The sequence below is a fragment of the Camellia sinensis genome, chromosome 6 (assembly GCF_055761805.1).
Source record: "Camellia sinensis isolate YWXY chromosome 6, ASM5576180v1, whole genome shotgun sequence".
Lineage (NCBI taxonomy): Eukaryota > Viridiplantae > Streptophyta > Magnoliopsida > Ericales > Theaceae > Camellia > Camellia sinensis.
Window position 1 is genome coordinate 37711792 of NC_138966.1, and position 18153 is coordinate 37729944.

Consider the following 18153-nt stretch of genomic DNA (forward strand, 5'->3'; position numbering starts at 1 on the left):
GGATTCTCCTGCACAGTGGCAGATATGTAAATACGGCATCTACATACCATTTCTCACGCATTACGGTTCGAACACTCGAACACCTACACGGATTCTCCTGCACAGTGGCAGATATGTAAATACGTGGTTTACATACAATTTCTTGCGCATTACGGTTCGAACACTCGAACACCTATACGGATTCTCCTGCACAGTGGCAGATATGTAAATACGGGGTTTACATACCATTTCTTGCGTATTACGGTTCGAACACTCAAACACCTATACGGATTCTCCTGCACAGTGGCAGATATGTAAATACGGCGTTTCCATACCATTTCTCACGCATTACGGTTCGAACACTCGAACACCTATACGGATTCTCCTGCACAGTGGCAGATATGTAAATACGGCGTTTGCATACCATTTGTTACGCATTACAGTTCGAACACTCGAACACCTATACGGATTCTCCTACACAGTGGCAGATATGTAAATACGGCGTTTGCATACCATTTGTTACGCATTACAGTTTGAACACTCGAACACCTATACGGATTCTCCTGCACAGTGGCAGATTTGTAAATACGGCGTTTCCATACCATTTCTTACGCATTACGGTTCGAACACTCGAACACCTATATGGATTCTCCTGCACAGTGGCAGATATGTAAATACGGGGTTTACATACCATTTCTTGCGCATTACGGTTCGAACACTCGAACACCTATACGGATTCTCCTGCACAGTGGCAGATATGTAAATACGGCGTTTACCAACCATTTCTTACGCATTACGGTTCGAACATTCGAACACCTATACGGATTCTCCTACACAGTGGCAGATATGTAAATACGGCATCTACATACCATTTCTCACGCATTACGGTTCGAACACTCGAACACCTACACGGATTCTCCTGCACAGTGGCAGATATGTAAATACGTGGTTTACATACAATTTCTTGCGCATTACGGTTCGAACACTCGAACACCTATACGGATTCTCCTACACAGTGGCAGATATGTAAATACGGGGTTTACATACCATTTCTTGCGTATTACGGTTCGAACACTCAAACACCTATACGGATTCTCCTGCACAGTGGCAGATATGTAAATAAGGGGTTTCCATACCATTTCTTGCGCATTACGGTTCGAACACTCGAACACCTATACGGATTCTCCTGCACAGTGCAGATATGTATATACGGGGTTTACATACCATTTCTTGCGCATTACGGTTCGAACACTCGAACAACTATACGGATTCTCCTGCACAGTGGCAGATATGTAAATACGGCGTTTACTTACCATTTCTCACGCATTACGGTTCGAACACTCGAACACCTATACGGATTCTCCTGCATAATGGCAGATATGTAAATACGGCGTTTACAAGCCATTTCTTACGCATTACGGTTCGAACACTCGAACACCTATACGGATTCTCCTGCACAGTGGCAGATATGTAAATACGGCGTTTACATACCATTTCTTACGCATTACAGTTCGAACACTCGAAAACCTATACGGATTCTCCTGCACAGTGGCAGATATGTAAATACGGCGTTTACAAACCATTTCTTACGCATTACGGTTCGAACACTCGAACACCTATACGGATTCTCCTGCACAGTGGCAGATATGTAAATACGGCGTTTACATACCATTTGTTACGCATTACAGTTCGAACACTTGAACACCTATACGGATTCTCCTGCACAGTGGCAGATATGTAAATACGGCGTTTACAAACCATTTCTTACGCATTACGGTTCGAACACTCGAACACCTATACGAATTCTCCTGCACAGTGGCAGATATGTAAATACGGCGTTTACATACCATTTCTTACGCATTGGGGTTCGAACACTCGAACACCTATACGGATTCTCCTGCACAGTGGCAGATATGTAAATACGGCGTTTACATACCATTTCTTACGCATTACGGTTCGAACACTCGAACACCTATACGGATTCTCCTGCACAGTGGCAGATATGTAAATACGGCGTTTACAAACCATTTCTTACGCATTACGGTTCGAACACTCGAACACCTATACGGATTCTCCTGCACAGTGGCAGATATGTAAATACGGCGTTTGGATACCATTTGTTACGAATTACAGTTCGAACACTCGAACACCTATACGGATTCTCCTGCACAGTGGCAGATATGTAAATACGGCGTTTACAAACCATTTCTTACGCATTACGGTTCGAACACTCGAACACCTATACGGATTCTCCTGCACAGTGACAGATATGTAAATACGGCGTTTACAAACCATTTCTTACGCATTACGGTTCGAACATTCGAACACCAATACGGATTCTCCTGCACAGTGGCAGATATGTAAATACGGCGTCTACATACCATTTCTCACGCATTACGGTTCGAACACTCGAACACCTCTACGGATTCTCCAGCACAGTGGCAGATATGTAAATACGGGGTTTACATACCATTTCTTGCGCATTACGGTTCGAACACTCGAACACCAATACGGATTCTCCTGCACAGTGACAGATATGTAAATACGGGGTTTACATACCATTTCTTGCGTATTACGGTTCGAACACTCAAACACCTATACGGATTCTCCTGCACAGTGGCAGATATGTAAATACGGCGTTTCCATACCATTTCTCACGCATTACGGTTCGAACACTCGAACACCTATACGGATTCTCCTGCACAGTGGCAGATATGTAAATACGGCGTTTGCATACCATTTGTTACGCATTACAGTTCGAACACTCGAACACCTATACGGATTCTCCTACACAGTGGCAGATATGTAAATACGGCGTTTGCATACCATTTGTTACGCATTACAGTTCGAACACTCGAACACCTATACGGATTCTCCTGCACAGTGGCAGATTTGTAAATACGGCGTTTCCATACCATTTCTTACGCATTACGGTTCGAACACTCGAACACCTATACGGATTCTCCTGCACAGTGGCAGATATGTAAATACGGGGTTTACATACCATTTCTTGCGCATTACGGTTCGAACACTCGAACACCTATACGGATTCTCCTGCACAGTGGCAGATATGTAAATACGGCGTTTACCAACCATTTCTTACGCATTACGGTTCGAACATTCGAACACCTATACGGATTCTCCTGCACAGTGGCAGATATGTAAATACGGCATCTACATACCATTTCTCACGCATTACGGTTCGAACACTCGAACACCTACACGGATTCTCCTGCACAGTGGCAGATATGTAAATACGTGGTTTACATACAATTTCTTGCGCATTACGGTTCGAACACTCGAACACCTATACGGATTCTCCTGCACAGTGGCAGATATGTAAATACGGGGTTTCCATACCATTTCTTGCGCATTACGGTTCGAACACTCGAACACCTATACGGATTCTCCTGCACAGTGCAGATATGTATATACGGGGTTTACATACCATTTCTTGCGCATTACGGTTCGAACACTCGAACAACTATACGGATTCTCCTGCACAGTGGCAGATATGTAAATACGGCGTTTACTTACCATTTCTCACGCATTACGGTTCGAACACTCGAACACCTATACGGATTCTCCTGCATAATGGCAGATATGTAAATACGGCGTTTACAAGCCATTTCTTACGCATTACGGTTCGAACACTCGAACACCTATACGGATTCTCCTGCACAGTGGCAGATATGTAAATACGGCGTTTACATACCATTTCTTACGCATTACAGTTCGAACACTCGAAAACCTATACGGATTCTCCTGCACAGTGGCAGATATGTAAATACGGCGTTTACAAACCATTTCTTACGCATTACGGTTCGAACACTCGAACACCTATACGGATTCTCCTGCACAGTGGCAGATATGTAAATACGGCGTTTACATACCATTTGTTACGCATTACAGTTCGAACACTTGAACACCTATACGGATTCTCCTGCACAGTGGCAGATATGTAAATACGGCGTTTACAAACCATTTCTTACGCATTACGGTTCGAACACTCGAACACCTATACGAATTCTCCTGCACAGTGGCAGATATGTAAATACGGCGTTTACATACCATTTCTTACGCATTGGGGTTCGAACACTCGAACACCTATACGGATTCTCCTGCACAGTGGCAGATATGTAAATACGGCGTTTACATACCATTTCTTACGCATTACGGTTCGAACACTCGAACACCTATACGGATTCTCCTGCACAGTGGCAGATATGTAAATACGGCGTTTACAAACCATTTCTTACGCATTACGGTTCGAACACTCGAACACCTATACGGATTCTCCTGCACAGTGGCAGATATGTAAATACGACGTTTGCATACCATTTGTTACGCATTACAGTTCGAACACTCGAACACCTATACGGATTCTCCTACACAGTGGCAGATATGTAAATACGGCGTTTGCATACCATTTGTTACGCATTACAGTTCGAACACTCGAACACCTATACGGATTCTCCTGCACAGTGGCAGATTTGTAAATACGGCGTTTCCATACCATTTCTTACGCATTACGGTTCGAACACTCGAACACCTATACGGATTCTCCTGCACAGTGGCAGATATGTAAATACGGGGTTTACATACCATTTCTTGCGCATTACGGTTCGAACACTCGAACACCTATACGGATTCTCCTGCACAGTGGCAGATATGTAAATACGGCGTTTACCAACCACTTCTTACGCATTACGGTTCGAACATTCGAACACCTATACGGATTCTCCTGCACAGTGGCAGATATGTAAATACGGCATCTACATACCATTTCTCACGCATTACGGTTCGAACACTCGAACACCTACACGGATTCTCCTGCACAGTGGCAGATATGTAAATACGTGGTTTACATACAATTTCTTGCGCATTACGGTTCGAACACTCGAACACCTATACGGATTCTCCTGCACAGTGGCAGATATGTAAATACGGGGTTTCCATACCATTTCTTGCGCATTACGGTTCGAACACTCGAACACCTATACGGATTCTCCTGCACAGTGCAGATATGTATATACGGGGTTTACATACCATTTCTTGCGCATTACGGTTCGAACACTCGAACAACTATACGGATTCTCCTGCACAGTGGCAGATATGTAAATACGGCGTTTACTTACCATTTCTCACGCATTACGGTTCGAACACTCGAACACCTATACGGATTCTCCTGCATAATGGCAGATATGTAAATACGGCGTTTACAAGCCATTTCTTACGCATTACGGTTCGAACACTCGAACACCTATACGGATTCTCCTGCACAGTGGCAGATATGTAAATACGGCGTTTACATACCATTTCTTACGCATTACAGTTCGAACACTCGAAAACCTATACGGATTCTCCTGCACAGTGGCAGATATGTAAATACGACGTTTACAAACCATTTCTTACGCATTACGGTTCGAACACTCGAACACCTATACGGATTCTCCTGCACAGTGGCAGATATGTAAATACGGCGTTTACATACCATTTGTTACGCATTACAGTTCGAACACTTGAACACCTATACGGATTCTCCTGCACAGTGGCAGATATGTAAATACGGCGTTTACAAACCATTTCTTACGCATTACGGTTCGAACACTCGAACACCTATACGAATTCTCCTGCACAGTGGCAGATATGTAAATACGGCGTTTACATACCATTTCTTACGCATTGGGGTTCGAACACTCGAACACCTATACGGATTCTCCTGCACAGTGGCAGATATGTAAATACGGCGTTTACATACCATTTCTTACGCATTACGGTTCGAACACTCGAACACCTATACGGATTCTCCTGCACAGTGGCAGATATGTAAATACGGCGTTTACAAACCATTTCTTACGCATTACGGTTCGAACACTCGAACACCTATACGGATTCTCCTGCACAGTGGCAGATATGTAAATACGGCGTTTGGATACCATTTGTTACGAATTACAGTTCGAACACTCGAACACCTATACGGATTCTCCTGCACAGTGGCAGATATGTAAATACGGCGTTTACAAACCATTTCTTACGCATTACGGTTCGAACACTCGAACACCTATACGGATTCTCCTGCACAGTGACAGATATGTAAATACGGCGTTTACAAACCATTTCTTACGCATTACGGTTCGAACATTCGAACACCAATACGGATTCTCCTGCACAGTGGCAGATATGTAAATACGGCGTCTACATACCATTTCTCACGCATTACGGTTCGAACACTCGAACACCTCTACGGATTCTCCAGCACAGTGGCAGATATGTAAATACGGGGTTTACATACCATTTCTTGCGCATTACGGTTCGAACACTCGAACACCAATACGGATTCTCCTGCACAGTGACAGATATGTAAATACGGGGTTTACATACCATTTCTTACGTATTACGGTTCGAACACTCAAACACCTATACGGATTCTCCTGCACAGTGGCAGATATGTAAATACGGCGTTTCCATACCATTTCTCACGCATTACGGTTCGAACACTCGAACACCTATACGGATTCTCCTGCACAGTGGCAGATATGTAAATACGGCGTTTGCATACCATTTGTTACGCATTACAGTTCGAACACTCGAACACCTATACGGATTCTCCTACACAGTGGCAGATATGTAAATACGGCGTTTGCATACCATTTGTTACGCATTACAGTTCGAACACTCGAACACCTATACGGATTCTCCTGCACAGTGGCAGATTTGTAAATACGGCGTTTCCATACCATTTCTTACGCATTACGGTTCGAACACTCGAACACCTATACGGATTCTCCTGCACAGTGGCAGATATGTAAATACGGGGTTTACATACCATTTCTTGCGCATTACGGTTCGAACACTCGAACACCTATACGGATTCTCCTGCACAGTGGCAGATATGTAAATACGGCGTTTACCAACCATTTCTTACGCATTACGGTTCGAACATTCGAACACCTATACGGATTCTCCTGCACAGTGGCAGATATGTAAATACGGCATCTACATACCATTTCTCACGCATTACGGTTCGAACACTCGAACACCTACACGGATTCTCCTGCACAGTGGCAGATATGTAAATACGTGGTTTACATACAATTTCTTGCGCATTGCGGTTCGAACACTCGAACACCTATACGGATTCTCCTGCACAGTGGCAGATATGTAAATACGGGGTTTCCATACCATTTCTTGCGCATTACGGTTCGAACACTCGAACACCTATACGGATTCTCCTGCACAGTGCAGATATGTATATACGGGGTTTACATACCATTTCTTGCGCATTACGGTTCGAACACTCGAACAACTATACGGATTCTCCTGCACAGTGGCAGATATGTAAATACGGCGTTTACTTACCATTTCTCACGCATTACGGTTCGAACACTCGAACACCTATACGGATTCTCCTGCATAATGGCAGATATGTAAATACGGCGTTTACAAGCCATTTCTTACGCATTACGGTTCGAACACTCGAACACCTATACGGATTCTCCTGCACAGTGGCAGATATGTAAATACGGCGTTTACATACCATTTCTTACGCATTACAGTTCGAACACTCGAAAACCTATACGGATTCTCCTGCACAGTGGCAGATATGTAAATACGGCGTTTACAAACCATTTCTTACGCATTACGGTTCGAACACTCGAACACCTATACGGATTCTCCTGCACAGTGGCAGATATGTAAATACGGCGTTTACATACCATTTGTTACGCATTACAGTTCGAACACTTGAACACCTATACGGATTCTCCTGCACAGTGGCAGATATGTAAATACGGCGTTTACAAACCATTTCTTACGCATTACGGTTCGAACACTCGAACACCTATACGAATTCTCCTGCACAGTGGCAGATATGTAAATACGGCGTTTACATACCATTTCTTACGCATTGGGGTTCGAACACTCGAACACCTATACGGATTCTCCTGCACAGTGGCAGATATGTAAATACGGCGTTTACATACCATTTCTTACGCATTACGGTTCGAACACTCGAACACCTATACGGATTCTCCTGCACAGTGGCAGATATGTAAATACGGCGTTTACAAACCATTTCTTACGCATTACGGTTCGAACACTCGAACACCTATACGGATTCTCCTGCACAGTGGCAGATATGTAAATACGGCGTTTGGATACCATTTGTTACGAATTACAGTTCGAACACTCGAACACCTATACGGATTCTCCTGCACAGTGGCAGATATGTAAATACGGCGTTTACAAACCATTTCTAACGCATTACGGTTCGAACACTCGAACACCTATACGGATTCTCCTGCACAGTGACAGATATGTAAATACGGCGTTTACAAACCATTTCTTACGCATTACGGTTCGAACATTCGAACACCAATACGGATTCTCCTGCACAGTGGCAGATATGTAAATACGGCGTCTACATACCATTTCTCACGCATTACGGTTCGAACACTCGAACACCTCTACGGATTCTCCAGCACAGTGGCAGATATGTAAATACGGGGTTTACATACCATTTCTTGCGCATTACGGTTCGAACACTCGAACACCTATACGGATTCTCCTGCACAGTGGCAGATATGTAAATACGGGGTTTACATGCCATTTCTTGCGTATTACGGTTCGAACACTCAAACACCTATACGGATTCTCCTGCACAGTGGCAGATATGTAAATACGGGGTTTCCATACCATTTCTCACGCATTACGGTTCGAACACTCGAACACCTATACGGATTCTCCTCCACAGTGGCAGATATGTAAATATGGCGTTTGCATACCATTTGTTACGCATTACAGTTCGAACACTCGAAAACCTATACGGATTCTCCTGCACAGTGGCAGATATGTAAATACGGCGTTTACAAACCATTTCTTACGCATTACGGTTCGAACACTCGAACACCTATACGGATTCTCCTGCACAGTGGCAGATATGTAAATACGGCGTTTACATACCATTTGTTACGCATTACAGTTCGAACACTTGAACACCTATACGGATTCTCCTGCACAGTGGCAGATATGTAAATACGGCGTTTACAAACCATTTCTTACGCATTACGGTTCGAACACTCGAACACCTATACGAATTCTCCAGCACAGTGGCAGATATGTAAATACGGCGTTTACATACCATTTCTTACGCATTGGGGTTCGAACACTCGAACACCTATACGGATTCTCCTGCACAGTGGCAGATATGTAAATACGGCGTTTACATACCATTTCTTACGCATTACGGTTCGAACACTCGAACACCTATACGGATTCTCCTGCACAGTGGCAGATATGTAAATACGGCGTTTACAAACCATTTCTTACGCATTGGGGTTCGAACACTCGAACACCTATACGGATTCTCCTGCACAGTGGCAGATATGTAAATACGGCGTTTACAAACCATTTCTTACGCATTACGGTTCGAACACTCGAACACCTATACGGATTCTCCTGCACAGTGGCAGATATGTAAATACGGCGTTTGGATACCATTTGTTACGAATTACAGTTCGAACACTCGAACACCTATACGGATTCTCCTGCACAGTGGCAGATATGTAAATACGGCGTTTACAAACCATTTCTTACGCATTACGGTTCGAACACTCGAACACCTATACGGATTCTCCTGCACAGTGACAGATATGTAAATACGGCGTTTACAAACCATTTCTTACGCATTACGGTTCGAACATTCGAACACCAATACGGATTCTCCTGCACAGTGGCAGATATGTAAATACGGCGTCTACATACCATTTCTCACGCATTACGGTTCGAACACTCGAACACCTCTACGGATTCTCCAGCACAGTGGCAGATATGTAAATACGGGGTTTACATACCATTTCTTGCGCATTACGGTTCGAACACTCGAACACCTATACGGATTCTCCTGCACAGTGGCAGATATGTAAATACGGGGTTTACATACCATTTCTTGCGTATTACGGTTCGAACACTCAAACACCTATACGGATTCTCCTGCACAGTGGCAGATATGTAAATACGGGGTTTCCATACCATTTCTCACGCATTACGGTTCGAACACTCGAACACCTATACGGATTCTCCTCCACAGTGGCAGATATGTAAATACGGCGTTTGCATACCATTTGTTACGCATTACAGTTCGAACACTCGAACACCTATACGGATTCTCCTGCACAGTGGCAGATATGTAAATACGGCGTTTGCATACCATTTCTTACGCATTACGGTTCGAACACTCGAACACCTATACGGATTCTCCTGCACAGTGGCAGATATGTAAATACGGGGTTTACATACCATTTCTTGCGCATTACGGTTCGAACACTCGAACACCTATACTGATTCTCCTGCACAGTGGCTGATATGTAAATACGGCGTTTACAAACCATTTCTTACGCATTACGGTTCGAACATTCGAACACCTATACGGATTCTCCTGCACAGTGGCAGATATGTAAATACGGCGTCTACATACCATTTCTCACGCATTACGGTTCGAACACTCGAACACCTACACGGATTCTCCTGCACAGTGGCAGATATGTAAATACGTGGTTTACATACAGTTTCTTGCGCATTACGGTTCGAACACTCGAACACCTATACGGATTCTCCTGCACAGTGGCAGATATGTAAATACGGGGTTTCCATACCATTTCTTGCGCATTACGGTTCGAACACTCGAACACCTATACGGATTCTCCTGCACAGTGGCAGATATGTATATACGGGGTTTACATACCATTTCTTGCGCATTACGGTTCGAACACTCGAACACCTATACGGATTCTCCTGCATAGTGGCAGATATGTAAATACGGCGTTTACAAACCTTTTCTTACGCATTACGGTTCGAACACTCGAACACCTATACGGATTCTGCTGCACAGTGGGAGATATGTAAATACGGCGTTTGCATACCATTTGTTACGCATTACGGTTCGAACACTCGAACACCTATACGGATTCTCCTGCACAGTGGCAGATATGTAAATACGGCGTTTACAAACCATTTCTTACGCATTACGGTTCGAACACTCGAACACCTATACGGATTCTCCTGCACAGTGACAGATATGTAAATACGGCGTTTACAAACCATTTCTTACGCATTACGGTTCGAACATTCGAACACCAATACGGATTCTCCTGCACAGTGGCAGATATGTAAATACGGCGTCTACATACCATTTCTCACGCATTACGGTTCGAACACTCGAACACCTCTACGGATTCTCCAGCACAGTGGCAGATATGTAAATACGGGGTTTACATACCATTTCTTGCGCATTACGGTTCGAACACTCGAACACCTATACGGATTCTCCTGCACAGTGGCAGATATGTAAATACGGGGTTTACATACCATTTCTTGCGTATTACGGTTCGAACACTCAAACACCTATACGGATTCTCCTGCACAGTGGCAGATATGTAAATACGGGGTTTCCATACCATTTCTCACGCATTACGGTTCGAACACTCGAACACCTATACGGATTCTCCTCCACAGTGGCAGATATGTAAATACGGCGTTTGCATACCATTTGTTACGCATTACAGTTCGAACACTCGAACACCTATACGGATTCTCCTGCACAGTGGCAGATATGTAAATACGGCGTTTGCATACCATTTCTTACGCATTACGGTTCGAACACTCGAACACCTATACGGATTCTCCTGCACAGTGGCAGATATGTAAATACGGGGTTTACATACCATTTCTTGCGCATTACGGTTCGAACACTCGAACACCTATACTGATTCTCCTGCACAGTGGCTGATATGTAAATACGGCGTTTACAAACCATTTCTTACGCATTACGGTTCGAACATTCGAACACCTATACGGATTCTCCTGCACAGTGGCAGATATGTAAATACGGCGTCTACATACCATTTCTCACGAATTACGGTTCGAACACTCGAACACCTACACGGATTCTCCTGCACAGTGGCAGATATGTAAATACGTGGTTTACATACAGTTTCTTGCGCATTACGGTTCGAACACTCGAACACCTATACGGATTCTCCTGCACAGTGGCAGATATGTAAATACGGGGTTTCCATACCATTTCTTGCGCATTACGGTTCGAACACTCGAACACCTATACGGATTCTCCTGCACAGTGGCAGATATGTATATACGGGGTTTACATACCATTTCTTGCGCATTACGGTTCGAACACTCGAACACCTATACGGATTCTCCTGCATAGTGGCAGATATGTAAATACGGCGTTTACAAACCTTTTCTTACGCATTACGGTTCGAACACTCGAACACCTATACGGATTCTCCTGCACAGTGGGAGATATGTAAATACGGCGTTTGCATACCATTTGTTACGCATTACGGTTCGAACACTCGAACACCTATACGGATTCTCCTGCACAGTGGCAGATATGTAAATACGGCGTTTACAAACCATTTCTTACGCATTACGGTTCGAACACTCGAACACCTATACGGATTCTCCTGCACAGTGACAGATATGTAAATACGGCGTTTACAAACCATTTCTTACGCATTACGGTTCGAACATTCGAACACCAATACGGATTCTCCTGCACAGTGGCAGATATGTAAATACGGCGTCTACATACCATTTCTCACGCATTACGGTTCGAACACTCGAACACCTCTACGGATTCTCCAGCACAGTGGCAGATATGTAAATACGGGGTTTACATACCATTTCTTGCGCATTACGGTTCGAACACTCGAACACCTATACGGATTCTCCTGCACAGTGGCAGATATGTAAATACGGGGTTTACATGCCATTTCTTGCGTATTACGGTTCGAACACTCAAACACCTATACGGATTCTCCTGCACAGTGGCAGATATGTAAATACGGGGTTTCCATACCATTTCTCACGCATTACGGTTCGAACACTCGAACACCTATACGGATTCTCCTCCACAGTGGCAGATATGTAAATACGGCGTTTGCATACCATTTGTTACGCATTACAGTTCGAACACTCGAAAACCTATACGGATTCTCCTGCACAGTGGCAGATATGTAAATACGGCGTTTACAAACCATTTCTTACGCATTACGGTTCGAACACTCGAACACCTATACGGATTCTCCTGCACAGTGGCAGATATGTAAATACGGCGTTTACATACCATTTGTTACGCATTACAGTTCGAACACTTGAACACCTATACGGATTCTCCTGCACAGTGGCAGATATGTAAATACGGCGTTTACAAACCATTTCTTACGCATTACGGTTCGAACACTCGAACACCTATACGAATTCTCCTGCACAGTGGCAGATATGTAAATACGGCGTTTACATACCATTTCTTACGCATTGGGGTTCGAACACTCGAACACCTATACGGATTCTCCTGCACAGTGGCAGATATGTAAATACGGCGTTTACATACCATTTCTTACGCATTACGGTTCGAACACTCGAACACCTATACGGATTCTCCTGCACAGTGGCAGATATGTAAATACGGCGTTTACAAACCATTTCTTACGCATTGGGGTTCGAACACTCGAACACCTATACGGATTCTCCTGCACAGTGGCAGATATGTAAATACGGCGTTTACAAACCATTTCTTACGCATTACGGTTCGAACACTCGAACACCTATACGGATTCTCCTGCACAGTGGCAGATATGTAAATACGGCGTTTGGATACCATTTGTTACGAATTACAGTTCGAACACTCGAACACCTATACGGATTCTCCTGCACAGTGGCAGATATGTAAATACGGCGTTTACAAACCATTTCTTACGCATTACGGTTCGAACACTCGAACACCTATACGGATTCTCCTGCACAGTGACAGATATGTAAATACGGCGTTTACAAACCATTTCTTACGCGTTACGGTTCGAACATTCGAACACCAATATGGATTCTCCTGCACAGTGGCAGATATGTAAATACGGCGTCTACATACCATTTCTCACGCATTACGGTTCGAACATTCGAACACCTCTACGGATTCTCCAGCACAGTGGCAGATATGTAAATACGGGGTTTACATACCATTTCTTGCGCATTACGGTTCGAACACTCGAACACCTATACGGATTCTCCTGCACAGTGGCAGATATGTAAATACGGGGTTTACATACCATTTCTTGCGTATTACGGTTCGAACACTCAAACACCTATACGGATTCTCCTGCACAGTGGCAGATATGTAAATACGGGGTTTCCATACCATTTCTCACGCATTACGGTTCGAACACTCGAACACCTATACGGATTCTCCTCCACAGTGGCAGATATGTAAATACGGCGTTTGCATACCATTTGTTACGCATTACAGTTCGAACACTCGAACACCTATACGGATTCTCCTGCACAGTGGCAGATATGTAAATACGGCGTTTGCATACCATTTCTTACGCATTACGGTTCGAACACTCGAACACCTATACGGATTCTCCTGCACAGTGGCAGATATGTAAATACGGGGTTTACATACCATTTCTTGCGCATTACGGTTCGAACACTCGAACACCTATACTGATTCTCCTGCACAGTGGCTGATATGTAAATACGGCGTTTACAAACCATTTCTTACGCATTACGGTTCGAACATTCGAACACCTATACGGATTCTCCTGCACAGTGGCAGATATGTAAATACGGCGTCTACATACCATTTCTCACGCATTACGGTTCGAACACTCGAACACCTACACGGATTCTCCTGCACAGTGGCAGATATGTAAATACGTGGTTTACATACAGTTTCTTGCGCATTACGGTTCGAACACTCGAACACCTATACGGATTCTCCTGCACAGTGGCAGATATGTAAATACGGGGTTTCCATACCATTTCTTGCGCATTACGGTTCGAACACTCGAACACCTATACGGATTCTCCTGCACAGTGGCAGATATGTATATACGGGGTTTACATACCATTTCTTGCGCATTACGGTTCGAACACTCGAACACCTATACGGATTCTCCTGCATAGTGGCAGATATGTAAATACGGCGTTTACAAACCTTTTCTTACGCATTACGGTTCGAACACTCGAACACCTATACGGATTCTCCTGCACAGTGGGAGATATGTAAATACGGCGTTTGCATACCATTTGTTACGCATTACGGTTCGAACACTCGAACACCTATACGGATTCTCCTGCACAGTGGCAGATATGTAAATACGGCGTTTACAAACCATTTCTTACGCATTACGGTTCGAACACTCGAACACCTATACGGATTCTCCTGCACAGTGACAGATATGTAAATACGGCGTTTACAAACCATTTCTTACGCATTACGGTTCGAACATTCGAACACCTATACGGATTCTCCTGCACAGTGGCAGATATGTAAATACGGCGTCTACATACCATTTCTCACGCATTACTGTTCGAACACTCGAACACCTATACGGATTTTCCAGCACTGTGGCAGATATGTAAATACGGGGTTTACATACCATTTCTTGCGCATTACGGTTCGAACACTCGAACACCTATACGGATTCTCCTGCACAGTGACAGATATGTAAATACGGCGTCTACATACCATTTCTCACGCATTACTGTTCGAACACTCGAACACCTATACGGATTTTCCAGCACTGTGGCAGATATGTAAATACGGGGTTTACATACCATTTCTTGCGCATTACGGTTCGAACACTCGAACACCTATACGGATTCTCCTCCACAGTGGCAGATATGTAAATACGGCGTTTGCATACCATTTGTTACGCATTACAGTTCGAACACTCGAACACCTATACGGATTCTCCTGCACAGTGGCAGATATGTAAATACGGCGTTTGCATACCATTTCTTACGCATTACGGTTCGAACACTCGAACACCTATACGGATTCTCCTGCACAGTGGCAGATATGTAAATACGGGGTTTACATACCATTTCTTGCGCATTACGGTTCGAACATTCGAACACCTATACGGATTCTCCTGCACAGTGGCAGATATGTAAATACGGCGTCTACATACCATTTCTCACGCATTACTGTTCGAACACTCGAACACCTATACGGATTCTCCTGCACAGTGGCAGATATGTAAATACGACGTTTACTAACCATTTCTTACGCATTACGGTTCGAACATTCGAACACCTATACGGATTCTCCTGTACTGTGGCAGATATGTAAATACGGCGTCTACATACCATTTCTCACGCATTACGGTTCGAACACACGAACACCAACACGGATTCTCCTGCACAGTGGCAGATATGTAAATACGTGGTTTACATACAATTTCTTGCGCATTACGGTTCGAACACTCGAACACCTATGCGGATTCTCATGCACAGTCGCAGATATATAAATACGGGGTTTCCATACCATTTCTTGCGCATCACGGTTCGAACACTCGAACACCTATACGGATTCTCCTGCACAGTGACAGATGTGTATATACGGGGTTTACATACCATTTCTTGCGCATTACGGTTCGAACATTCGAACAACTATACGGATTCTCCTGCATAGTAACAGATATGTAAATACGGTGTTTACTTACCATTTCTCACGCATTACGGTTCGAACACTCGAACACCTATACGGATTCTCCTGCACAGTGGCAGATATGTAAATACGGCGTTTACAAACCATTTCTTACGCATTACGGTTCGAACACTCGAACACCTATACGGATTCTCCTGCACAGTGGCAGATATGTAAATACGGCGTTTACATACCATTTCTTACGCATTACAGTTCGAACGCTCGAAAACCTATACGGATTCTCCTGCACAGTGGCAGATATGTAAATACGGTGTTTACAAACCATTTCTTACGCATTACGGTTCAAACACTCGAACACCTATACGGATTCTCCTGCACAGTGGCAGATATGTAAATACGGCGTTTACATGCCATTTGTTACGCATTACAGTTCGAACACTCGAACACCTATACGGATTCTCCTGCACAGTGGCAGATATGTAAATACGGCGTTTACAAACCATTCCTTACGCATTACGGTTCGAACACTCGAACACCTATACGAATTCTCCTGCACAGTGGCAGATATGTAAATACGGCGTTTACATACCATTTCTCACGCATTGGGGTTCGAACACTCGAACACCTATACGGATTCTCCTGCACAGTGGCAGATATGTAAATACGGCGTTTACATACCATTTCTTACGCATTACGGTTCGAACACTCGAACACCTATACGGATTCTCCTGCACAGTGGCAGATATGTAAATACGGCGTTCACAAACCATTTCTTACGCATTACGGTTCGAACACTCGAACACCTATACGGATTCTCCTGCACAGTGGCAGATATGTAAATACGGCGTTTGCATACCATTTATTACGCATTACAGTTCGAACACTCGAACACCTATACGGATTCTCCTGCACAGTGGCAGATATGTAAATACGGCGTTTACAAACCATTTCTTACGCATTACGGTTCGAACACTCGAACACCTATACGGATTCTCCTGCACAGTGGCAGATATGTAAATACGGCGTTTACAAACCATTTCTTACGCATTACGGTTCGAACACTCGAACACCTATACGGATTCTCCTGCACAGTGGCAGATATGTAAATACGGCGTTTGGATACCATTTGTTACGAATTACAGTTTGAACACTCGAACACCTATACGGATTCTCCTGCACAGTGGCAGATATGTAAATACGGCGTTTACAAACCATTTCTTACGCATTACGGTTCGAACACTCGAACACCTATACGGATTCTCCTGCACAGTGACAGATATGTAAATACGGCGTTTACAAACCATTTCTTACGCATTACGGTTCGAACATTCGAACACCAATACGGATTCTCCTGCACAGTGGCAGATATGTAAATACGGCGTCTACATACCATTTCTCACGCATTACGGTTCGAACACTCGAACACCTCTACGGATTCTCCAGCACAGTGGCAGATATGTAAATACGGGGTTTACATACCATTTCTTGCGCATTACGGTTCGAACACTCGAACACCTATACGGATTCTCCTGCACAGTGGCAGATATGTAAATACGGGGTTTACATACCATTTCTTGCGTATTACGGTTCGAACACTCAAACACCCATACGGATTCTCCTGCACAGTGACAGATATGTAAATACGGGGTTTCCATACCATTTCTCACGCATTACGGTTCGAACACTCGAACACCTATACG